The following is a 12,542-nucleotide window of genomic DNA, read 5'->3' on the forward strand; positions in this document are numbered from 1 at the left end:
ACAAAAGCTGAATAAAGGCAAGAGACTGGCATACTTTAACAATGACTCTTTACTCACTATCAGGCCACCTCATCAGCTGGGGCCCTACTTGGGGAGTTCTGAGATTCCCAAACAGACATTATGGGCCTAGACCTCAAATAAATCCCTCTTTCCATTGTGACTGGTCATTGCTATCAGGATCAACACAATAGACCCCTTTGTGGGCCCCCATAGGACTTTGCCCTCAACTTGGATCAACAATGGTAGAGAATGTTCCATCCTCTGAAGGGAGGCTGGACAATATACTCTATGCTACACCTGAGGAAGATGGGTCCTGGAGCTCCGTTTCCCCAGAGCCCTTTCCCACTAGGGAAAGAGAAAGACAGGCTGAGAGTATGGACTGGCCTGTCAACGCCCATGTTTAGCCAGGAAGCAATTACAGAAGCCAGACCTTCCACCTTCTGCATCCCACAATGACTTTGGGTCCATAGTCCCAGAAGGTTAAAGAATAGGAAAGCTATCAGGGGAGGGAATGGGATACAGAGTTCTGGTGGTGGGAATTGTGTGGAGTTGTACCCCTCTTATCCTATGGTTTAGTCAATGTTTCCTTTTTTAAATAAAAAATTAAATTAAAAAAAAACCTAAACTTCAGTACCTGGAGATAGGAAAGGTGACAACTGTGCCAATTTTGCCCCAGCTTCTGTGACACTGGGGTAAGCTTCAGTGTTGGGCTCTCTCTCTCTCTCTCCCTGTGTGTGTGTGTGTGTGTGTGTGTGAGAGAGAGAGAGAGAGAGAGAGAGAGAGAGAGTGAGAGTGTGTGTGTGTATATATGTCCCTTTCTATCTGAAAAGCCAGCCCAGAGCAAAGAAGCCCTGTTGACAGATAGATGATAGACAGACAGACAGACAGACACTCTGGCCCACAACCTACAGCAGCAACCAGCCCAGGAAACAGGAACAGAAGAAACCTTCCCCCACCCCTCAGGGTTCTTCCTAAGCTGGTCAAGCAATTAAACTAACATCAGACAGATGGGCAAGGGAAAAGTACAAATTTAATTATATACCTATGGAGAATCCACTGGGATGGAAATTCCACAGTAAATGGGACAAAAGGAGGGCATCAATCCTGAGGTAAGGAGGGGACAGGGACCTGAGGTTTCAAGGAGAAGGGGGAGGGACTCACCTGACAAAAGGACCAGATGCTGCTATACTTAAATGTTTGCCAGGCCATACGGACAGGTTTCCCCCATTGAAAGGTTAATTCTGCAGAGAACCCTGAATCTGGGTGCTGACCCCAATTCTCATTCTTCTCAGTAGTTAAGAGAGTAGGGAATTTCTCCCCAGTCTGCACAGCCTTAGCTGACTTTAGCTCACAGCAATCCACATGCCAACGTGCTGTGGTCTGGGGAAGAAAGCCAGCTCTAGACATCTTAGGGAGGCCTCTACTTCAAAACCAACCCAGGAAGCCTGCCTACTGGCTCTAAGTCAGAGTTGGAGAAGGACTCAGTTGCCAGCAACCCAGGAGTCAAGCAACAGCCCGTCTTGACAACTCGGTCCCAAATAGCCCTACAGCTTCCGTAGTCTCTGGCCATACTTCCAACTTGGGACTGACCAGTGGAAACTCAAATATGCCTTAGTCCAGGATGTGGTACAGAGGTAGAGCTCTGGGCTTAGAAGCATAAGGTCTTGAGTTTGGATCCCTGGTATTACATAAGCCAGAGTGTTGCTCTGGTCTCTCTCTTTCTCTATCTTATAAAATAAATACCATAAAGGAGCCAGACGGTAGTGCAGTGGGTTAATAGCACATGGCATAAATCACAAGGACTGGCTTAAGGATCCCAGTTTGAGCCCCCGGCTCCCCACCTGCAGGAGGGTGGCTTCACAAGTGGTAAAGCAGGTCTGAAAGTATCTGTCTTTCTCTCCCCCTCTCTGTCTTCCCCTCCTTTATCGATTTCTCTCTGTCATATCCAACAACAACAATAACAATAACAACAAGGGCAAAAAAAAATGGCCTCCAGGAGCAGTGAATTTGTAGTGCAGGCACTGAGCCCCAACGATAACCCTGGAGGCAAAAATAAAATAAAATACATACAGTACAGTAAATCTTAAAGAAATAAACAGAAGGGTCACAAGTAGTGAAGCATGTCTGCAGGTATCTTTCTCTTCCTCTATCTCTCCATCCTCTATAAATTTCTGTCTTATTTAATAAAAATTAGAAAGAAGGGGTGGAGCCAAGATAGCAGTTTGGAGACAACACCTGCTGTGATCTCTGCAAGGAAGCTGCTTTCAACCTGGGGAGTTTGGCCACTAGGTTCCAGATGCTACCATGATGGCAACCCGACTTCCTTGGGCAGAAGACCCCACCATGTGTCTTGGAGCCCTGCCTGCCCAGATCCCTGCCCAACTAGGGAAAGAGAGAGGCAGGCTGGGAATATGGATCAACCTGCCAGTGCCCATGTTCAACGGGGCAGCAATTAAAGAAGCCAGACCTTCCACCTTCTGCATCCCATAATGACCCTGGGTCCATACTCCCAGAGGGATTAAAAAAAAAAGGGAAGCTATCAAGGGAGGGGACTGGATATGGAGCTCTGGGGGTGGGCACTGTGTGGAAATGTACTATTTATCCTATAGTCTTGTTAATATTTCCATTTTATACATTAAAAAAAAATGGCTGCCAGGAGCAGTGGATTTGTACTACTGGTAACGAGTCCCAGCAATAACCCTGGAGGCAAAAACAAACAGAAAGGCTTTGGAGATAGCATAATAGTTATGCAGACTCTCATGCCTGAGGTTCTGAGGTCACAGGTTCAATCTCCCGGCACCATCATAATCTAGAGTTGGGAAGTGCTCTGGTAAAAAATAAATAAATACATAAACAAACAAGCAAACAAACAAATAGGAGATTTAAAAGACACACAGAGAGAAAGTTACTTATAAAAGTCAAACCAATCACAGAAGTTGTCCCCACTTCTAGTCAGCTTCCCCTGACAACAGCCTCCCATCAGGGCACATCTGGGGCCCTCCCTGTATTCATTTATAAGCTTCTTGCTCTCCCCACACACACACACACACACATTTTGAATTCCTAATAAACAGAAAATTTGCAGGCTACAGCAAACTGAAATGTTACCAGTTCTCATTTGGTTAAATGCTTCCTTTATTTCACATTATTTTTTTTTTCCAGAGCACTGATTGAAACTGGGACTTAAAAGCCTCAGGCATGAGGTTTTTTTTGTTTGTTTTTGTTTTTCATAACCACTATGCTGTCTCCCCAGTCCTCCACATTATTTTTTTAAATTTCTTTATTGGGGAATTAATGTTTTACATTCAACAGTAAATACAATAGTTTATACATGTATAACATTCCCCAGCTTTCCACATAACAATATAACCTCCACTAGGTCCTCTGTCATCCTTCTTGGACCTGTATTCTCCCCCATCCACCCACCCCAGAGTCTTTTACTTTGGTGCAATCCCCACATTATTTTTTTTAAAAGATTTGTATCTTTTCTCTCTCTCTCTCTCTCTCTCTGTGTGTGTGTGTGTGAGAGAGAGAGAGACAGAGAGAAGACAGAAAGAGAGACAGAGAGAGAGACAGAGACTATATGCTCTCTGAGGTTCTGGTATGTCCTGGTGGTGGTACTGAGGATTCAAGTTCTGTGCTCTAACAGATAGAGCTATCTCCCAGCCTCACCCTCCACATTAGTTTTCACATGATTGAGGCTTAATCAACAAATTCTCATATCTGAGGCACCAGGGATCCCAGGTTCAATCCAGAACTGAGCAATGCTTTGGTTGAAAAAAAAAAGTATACCTTACTATATATATATAGTATTTGCTATGGATGAGACTCTGGGTCTATAAATTCATTCACGCTGAAAGAAAAACACTTTCCATCTTGCTTGCCATTGGAGTCACAACCACTTTATGTTATCTGTGAGCCTTTTACAGCTCTCTAAGTTGTGTAAAACTGGGGGGGATGCAGTGCATGTGAACAGAGCCTACTAGAACACGGTTGAGTAATATCCTGTGGCCGGCTGGCATCCGTTTGGAAAGGTCAACGTTCCTGACAGCTGGGCAGGTATGTCTGCAAGCTTTTCTTTGAACTGGTTGTAGCATCTGGCTCGTTCTCTCAAGAATTAATGAGTTCCAATTAAGAGCTAATGAAAATCTTTGACACCTGTTCATCTTATAGTTGACCCAGCCATGATTTCATTTTCACAACAGTGATGCCTTTGCAGATGGCTCACAGCCCTTGGAACACTGCTGTGGGACCCACTCTCATGACAAATGAAGAACATGATGTGTAGAGAACTTCAGGAGTTTTCCCCAAGGTCACATAGCTCGGTGGGGCCAGGATTCAGTCACTGGAATCTGACTCAAGAGGCTGTGTGTCTCCAAGAATACTTGTGTACTATTATTGTGTAATAATACCCGGTACTATTATTAACTTAGTATCTATTATTCACTCTCCAGCCCCTGAAACAGACATGAGAACAAGAAGGCAGACAGGCTAAGCAGCCTTCATATCCAGCTGTTAGCAGCTGTCCAGTGCTGCTGTTCTGATGTTGGCACTGCATGAATGCACAAATAGAATACTAATGCCAGAAACCACTGCTGCCTGCTGCCCAGCTCCAGGGGACATTAACTACATTCCTAGGTAGAATGTGGAACTGCGATGTCACTGCTAGAAGGAAAGACTACATGTCCCAGAGATCCCTGCTCCAAGAGCTGTCTTCAAACAAAGGACTCAAAGAAGCCAGCCAAATAAGAGCAGGAGCCAAATAAGAGCAGGAGCCAGATTACTGGGCCAGGAGGAAGCTGGAAGATGACCCTGTCCACTGGCCCATAAGCCCCCAGGGTAGTTGGCAGGAGCTGACCATCTCTGGACCTTCTCAGCTCACTGCTGTCAGCTGTCTCAGGGGTTTACTGAGGGGGTTTACTGCTGGGAAACCAGCAGTAAACCCCCTGATCAATCATGATGTTATTTGGACTTATAGTCAGTCTCCTCAACTATCTCTATGGTAGAGCATGGACAAGACCTGGAAAAGGATCACAGAGGACCTAGTGGGGGCTGTATTGTTATGTGGAAAACTGAGAAATAGTATACATGTAAAAACTATTATATTTACTGTTGACTGTAAAACATTAAATCCCCCAATAAAGAAATTAAAAAAAAAAGGATGGCCAAAAGCCCCGCCATTAGTTTGGGGGATCTGGGCTCCCCCATAATAACCATATAGATAAGGCGAGTATTTACTATTATTACCTATTATCCTTTGATGAGCCAAGGTCTTGCACATGAACATTATTCCCTGTGTTACTTCAAGTTCCAACATCAACCTGGAGTGAAAAGAAAAACTCACACATAATACAGTGAGTGAGGCTTGCCCAGAGGGACTGCATTCAGGGAAGTTTCCCCACAGACAGGGAAATTCCAAATGCAGCCCCAACCAAAGTTTGGGCTCCTTTTATTGGTGCATAATATAGTTATATCAGAGAAAGCAGTTCAAAGCAAGTTAGCCAAGTATAACCAATTCAAGGAGAATCTATTTTTTAATTTTTTAATATTTATTTATTTTCCCTTTTGTTGCCCTTGTTTCATTGTTATAGTTATTATTGTTGTTGATGTTGTCATTGTTGGATAGGACAGAGAGAAGTGGAGACAGGAGGGGAAGACAGAGAGGGGGAGAGAAAGAAAGACACCTGCAGACCTGTTTCACCATTTGTGAAGCGACTCCCCTGCAGGTGGGGAGCTGGGAGCTCGAACCAGGATCCTTCCACAGGTCCTTGAGCTTCACGTCATGTGTGCTACCGCCTGACTCCTGAGACTTTTTTTTTTAAATTTACTAGTGATTTAATAATGGTTAACAAGATCCTAAGATAACAGGGGTGCAATTCCACACAGTTCCCACCACCAGAGTTCTGTGTCTCATCCCCCTCCTTTGAAAACTTCCCTAGTCTTTATTCTTCTCTGGAAGTATGGACCAAATTCTTTATGGGGTGCAGAAGGTGGAAGGTTTAGCCTCTGTAACTGCTTCTCTGCTGGACATGGGCATTGGCAGGTTGACCCATACCTCTAGCCTGTAGCGAATGTATGTTTTATATGACTCCCATCCTGTACCAGGACCCAAGTGTACAGACATGATCTCATCAATCTTGCATATGTATCATCCACCCAGTTATCACAGAATGGCTAGCATCAGAAAGTACAGGTCAAGCATTTACCTATGAGAACTTTGACTCCAGATCCTCCTTCTGTGACAAACAACACACACCTGCCTTATGTTGGGACACAGAGAGCTAGAGAAGAGTTTACACACCATCCAGTATGCCCATAGCCACTCTCTGTACGTAGATTATTTCTAGGGTCCTTTCATCTCTTATTCCCAACATTCCTGCTCCCTGGTTACTTTTTCACTCTGACACACATGGAGAAAAAACATCACAGCACCAGAGCTGCCCCTGGAGCGCTGACACTCCCATGTGGTACATGGCAGGACAGGCACCCTCTCTGATGAGCTATTTATCCAGCTCCATCAAGCTAATAGTTATTGAGTGCTCTCTAGATGCCATATAACTCCACCCCACTCTCCTTCCTTCCTTCCTTCCTTCCTTCCTTCCTTCCTTCCTTCCTTCCTTTCTTCTTCCCTCCCTTTCTTCCTTCCTCCCTTCTTTCCTTCCTTAGAGAGAAAGAAATGGAGAGGGAAAAGGGGAGATAGAGAAGGAAAAAGAGACGCCTGAAGCACTGCTTCACCACTAGTGAAGCTTCCCCCCTGCAGGTAGGGACTAGGGGGCTTGAACCCGGGTCCTTGCACTTGGTAATGTGTGCGACCATCTTCTCTCTCACTTCTCACAGGAAGGATCCACCCAGGCAGAGTATGGTCCCATTTTACAGACTGAAAGCACTCCACAGAGGAAGAAATCGAGTTTCCCCACACCTCTGGGCCTCCAAAGAGCTGAGATCTGGAAGCTGTTCCGCCTTCACCAGGGTGCCCCGGGGTCTTCTGGCTTAATGACGCAATGCTAGGGCTTCCAAGGGGCAGGCGGGGCTCTCCAGCTGGTCTGGACTTGGGAGCACTGGCCCTAATCATCTAGCAATTATCTCAAGCCAGGGGAAACCCAGTCCCCTCAGCCTCAGTGAGGGCAGGGCAATTAGGGATTATAGGTGCCACCATCGGCCTGGCCTCGCTCTTTACAGGGGACTCCCGGAGTTAACTGAAAAGTGCAAATAGCTGGCCAAGCGGCAGCTGGGCTCCTGGGTTGACTGCTGTGTTGATGAGGTACTAAAGAGGAAATAAAAAAAAAAAAAATCCTTGGAGCTGTGGCTGCATTTGCAAGGGAAATGACTTAACTGGGGCCCATCTTTTGCAATCTCTGGGCTCAGAGGTTTAGATTAGCTCCAGAGGAGAAAGGTCCTCCTGTTTTATGCATGAACCAATGTGCTGGTGGCCTCCAGGGGACCCCATAGCCGTTCATTCCTACCTTACTCTTCCCATCCTTCCTGGCAGAGTCTGGGAGAGTGTTCCCAGAGGGCAGATCACTCACCTAAAACCAAGGCCACCCCTTGTTGGGCGAGAATGGAAGTTTCAGTAAGCATGGCTCCTCTTCCTTGTCTGTAAATTGGATAGTATAAAGCTTGGGGTTTGGAGGGAATGTGCTGAATTCTGCTCAGCACACAGGGAACCTGCTTCCAGCAGCTGGCAGCAAGTTCCTCTCCATCCAGACCCCTGATGTTACTGCAGCCTTTCCACCTCCTCCAGTCCTTCCTGGGCCTCCTAAGAACCCAGACACACACACTCTCTCCCTCTCTCTCTAACACACACACACACACACACACACAGTGGAGCTCAGCTGCACCCACTTCAGCTGGGAAAGCAAAGATAGCCGGACACTGAGCTACTTTGGGGAAGACTTTGCTTTGAACATTCTCCAGTACTTCCTAAGCTTGTCCTCTATGCATATCACACACCGCTCCCTATTGGTCATTACGCCAGGTCCCCTGCATTGCTTGATGCTGTGGTCTATTTACATAATCATTGTTTTGCCTGAGACCCACCCTGCCTGCAGGGTATTGGTTTAATCCCCACTGGTTAGAACCTTCGCAACAGCTGCTATGGAAGCTTGCTACCTTCGAGCTCTTTCCTTCTCTCCACCCCCTCTCCTAGCCATTTCCTTTTCCGACCTGCCACTTCTGTTTCAAAAGATATAAAGGTGTTTTCTCTGATCCATAAAAGCATTGCATTGCGTTCCCGCTCAGCCACGTGTTCCAGAGTCTCTCTCTCCGGTGGCGCTAGCCTGGCAGCTCCCCTTCTTGGGTTTATCGCACTTCTCAAGGGCTGGGGGCTCTCTGGGAACCTTGGCCTGCAGATTGAGTGGGATGTGAAGTGATGTCCTGTTGGCTAGCGCAAGGACAGGCGTAAGGATCACAGTTCGAGCCCTGGCTTCATAGGGGAGTTGCTTCACAGGCAGTGAAGCAGGTCTGCAGGTGTCTATCTTTCTCTCCCCCACCCCCGTCTTCTCCTCCTCTCTCCATTTCTCTCTGTGAATGGATGCATGGAAGGGAGATTATAAGAGCAAAACTTCAGGGACTGGTTTTGACAAGAGATGGCATGTGCTCCCACTGCAGGTGGGAATGCAAAATGGTGCAGCAGCTCTGGATAGAGTCTGGCAGGTTTTTTTTTTTTTTGCTTCCAGGATTATTGTTAGGATCCTTATGCCAGTCCTTGTGCTTTATGCCAAGTGTGCTTGACCCCATGTGCCATTGCCCATTGCTGCCTCCCCCACTCCCCCGCTCTTTGTTCCCCCAGTGTTATCGCTGGGGCTTGGTGCCTGCACTACGAATCCACTGCTCCTGTGGCCATTTTTATTGCTGTTGTTGGATAGGATAGAGATAAATTGAGAGGAGAGAGGAAGGTAGAGAGGGAGAGAGAAAGACAGATACCTGCTTCACCACTTGTGAAGTGACCTCCCTGCAGGTGGGGAGCCAAGAGCTCAAACCCTGTTTTTTGCTTCATACTATGTGTGTTTAACTGCTCAACCCCCTTGTTTTTTGTTTTGCTTGTTTGTTTGTTGTTTACAAAGAAAACACACTGTTAGCCTAAACTCAGCCCATCCTTGAATATTCATCCAAGAAAAATGAAAATCAGTGTTCACAAAGTATGGAATATTTATGGTATTTTTGTTCAGAACAAAACAACAAAAAAACTGGGAACAACTCAAATACCTACCATTGGTAACTAGCTAAAACCGCTGTAGTTCATTCGCACCACAGAATACTACTCAGCAGTAAACAAGAACCAGCTACTGCGACAAGCAGTGATCTGTACGGACTACTGCAACATGCAGTGACCTAATAGTAGTAGCCATGTGACTGTGTGTCCTTATCAAAACTCATGAAACAATCCTTGCAAAAAAAAATGTGCATTTTACTATCTATCAGTAAATCTGTCTTATCCACGTTTAGAAAATTTGAGGCTGTGGTCTCAAGCTTTTTGTTCCCTGTTCTCTTAGGTCTAGAACACTCTGCCTTACTCTGGGCATCTCCTCTCCCTAATAGTCAAATTCACTTTTTATCCATTTGTTGGAGTAATACATGCAAATGACAAATGAGTCAAGGGTTTGCAAGGTTATTCGGTAAAAAAAAGTGTGTCTTTGTCATGCCTCTCTCCGGTAACCATTCTTCTCCCTGGGGGCAGGTGCTGCTACTAGTGTCTTGCAGGCATACACGTGGAAGAGTGTGTGTGCGCATGTGCGTACAGAGATGAAGCTAACCAGAGAACTAGATATCTACATCTCTTCATATAGCCACCTGTCTGTCTCTCTAGCTACCTGTTATCTAAAGGGAGGAGGGTCTTCACTTTTTCTTTTTCCATAATGAACCTTTATCATTCTCATTTCTTAAACCTTGATATTCTTTGACCTAACATGAAATCTCAAATGATTCCAAACAACACAACACATGTCTTTAAACAGAAAAGGAAACAAATCAGGGTGGGGGTAGATAGCATAATGGTTAAGCAAACAGACTCTCATGCCTGAGTCCCAGGTTCAATCCCTTACACCACCATAAACCAGAGCTGAGCAGTGCTCTGGGAAAAAAAAAATGTAACAAATCACAAATTTCTCACACACACACACACACACACACACACACACACACACACACACACACACACATCATCCTTTGTAAACGGGCACAAGGAGCCATGGTATCAATGCACCCTGATTGATTTAACCAGTTCCTTGCTGATCAGCATTAGTTTCTACTGTTCCCTTGCCAGCAACATTGTCACCTGCACAAGGATTACGTGCTAAGTGTTTCATCTTCAAAGAGTGAAAAGCAGGATTCTTGTAGCAGTATAAAGCAGTGAGGTGTCAATGATTTATTAAGCTCATGAATGAAGGGACCAACAGCCTGCTAAGTTAGTTCAAATAGATTCAAAGCGATTGGAACCCTATCGAGAGGAAAGAAACTGAAGTGAGAGTGTTAGCTCCAACGTAGGTCACTATCTGCCAGAGCTACACGACTGGCACCTGTGGGATTCACTCTTCTACAGGACAGGAATCATTTCATCTCTAGACAAAATTCATTTGACTTGTTATTTGACAAGAGCCATTTGCATGGCTAACAAGTTGATACCTGCCCTTTAGAGTTGTAAAATGCCCTGAAAAAAAAAATCAAGGTGCAAATGTCTGTCTAATTAAATGATCTTGTGTGGGTCTGCTAGACAATGTCTCTGCAGGGCAGAAAGGACTAACAACCATCACTTTATAGGCTTCCTGACTCAGAGGACTTTCTCTCTACCCAAGGGAGCTGTGGGGTACATTCTCACTAGACTTGTATTGGGGGAATTGACTGGCCATTTGTTTTCCCCCAACATTTAAAAGCCTGTCATGCATAATCTCAACGAAGAATTGAGGAGAGAGCATGATTTTCAGGAATTTTAAACTTTATTCAAGAAAATTGAGAACATTCACATGTTAGGCCAAGAGAGAGAGGAAGAAAGAGAAAGAGCAAACCATGTCCACAGATCTAGCTTATAGAACACCCAAGTCCTGCCTTCACCTTCCTAAGCCACACCTGTCACCACTCCCATTTCCTGGACAGTAGTTTCCTTCCCCCCAGGTACATACTTCCTGTCCCTCAACAGACTTCCATAGATAGGGTCATGGGGCGTATCTATACAATTGGAGAGTACCAAGTGCACTGTCTTCAGCAGCAAGTGGGAGTGCCTACCCTACACACACACACACACACACACACACACACACACACACACACACACACACACTGGGGTCCATGACTTACCTGGTGCATTAGGGAAACTGGAGAGAAGTCAGTCTAGACTGAGGTCCAGAGGTCAAGTTATCCAAAGGAAGGGTTTAGAGAAATCAGGGCTCTTCACCCTGGTGAAACAGGATTCAGAGAAGATGTAATGACTTCCTATAGCATACAACTGCTAAGGCTGAAGACAAGCTGACAACCCCTTACTGTGATTTACCAGTCGGGTGTATAACTTCATTTCTCTTTTGTTTTGTTTTGTTTTTTTTCCTCCAGGGTTATTGGTGGGGTTTGGTGTCTGGACTACAAATCCACTGCTCCTGGGAGCCATTTTTCCATTTTGTTGCCCTTATTGTTGTTGTCATTATTGCTGTTGCTGTTGTTGGACAGGACAGAGAGAAACTGAGAGAGGGTGGAAGGCAGAGAGGGAGAGAGAAAGAGACACCTGCAGACCTGTTTCACCGCCTGTGAAGCGACACCCCCCTGCAGGTAGGGAGCTGGGGGCTCACAGTGGGATCTTTATGCTGGTCCTTGCACTTTGCACTATGTGTGCTTAACCTGGTGCGCTACCGCCCAGCCCCCTTTATTTATTTACTTACTTATTTACTAATTTATTTATTTTTTACCATAGCACTGATTAACTCTGGGTTATGGTGGTGCAGAGCATTGAACATGAGACTTCAGAGCCTCAGGCATGAGTCTCTTTGCATAACCATGATGCTATCTAGCCCTGCCCAATTCATTTCTCTATAATTTTCTTTCTTGTTAGGGAGATGGTGTAAGAGTGACACGACACAATAGGCTTTCCTACTTGAGGCTTGGAAGTCCCAGGTTCAATCCCTGGCACCAGCATAAGCCAAAGCTGCGCAGTGTTCTGGCAAAACATTGTTACTTTAATCTGTAAAACACACATATGGTTTCTACTCACAGGACAGCTTGATGGCCCAGCAGGACAGGGAATAATGTTGAGACCTTAGCACATAGAATCTGGCCCTCCAGTGGCTCCCCGTCGACAGCTGTGGCCAGATACCACTCTGCTAGTACACTAGGCAGAATGTGTGGGCACTGTTGGGACACAAAGAAAATGATCTCATCCCCCTCTGGGTTCTTCAGAAGCTGGGCAAATAATCAAAAGAAGGACCAGAAAGACTAGTAAGAGAAAAACCCAATTTTTTTTTTTTTTGCTCCCAGGATTATTGCTGGGGCTCGATGCCTGCACTATGAATCCAGTGCTCCTGGAGGTCATTTTTCCCATTTTGTTGTCCTTGTTGTAGTTGTTA

General features: G+C 45.5%; 1 long non-coding RNA gene across 1 annotated transcript; it reads right to left on the minus strand.

The window, feature by feature from the left end:
- Window positions 1–6,908: 6,908 nt before the first annotated feature.
- Window positions 6,909–12,323, minus strand: LOC132541700 (uncharacterized). Its single transcript, XR_009552797.1, has 3 exons — window positions 12,191–12,323; window positions 11,290–11,387; window positions 6,909–7,594 (listed from the first exon to the last, which is right to left on the minus strand). It is a non-coding gene; the product is annotated as an uncharacterized LOC132541700 (long non-coding RNA).
- Between the last annotated feature and the right edge of the window lie 219 nt (window positions 12,324–12,542).

Source organism: Erinaceus europaeus, chromosome 12 (assembly GCF_950295315.1).
Source record: "Erinaceus europaeus chromosome 12, mEriEur2.1, whole genome shotgun sequence".
NCBI classification, from domain to species: Eukaryota; Metazoa; Chordata; class Mammalia; order Eulipotyphla; family Erinaceidae; genus Erinaceus; species Erinaceus europaeus.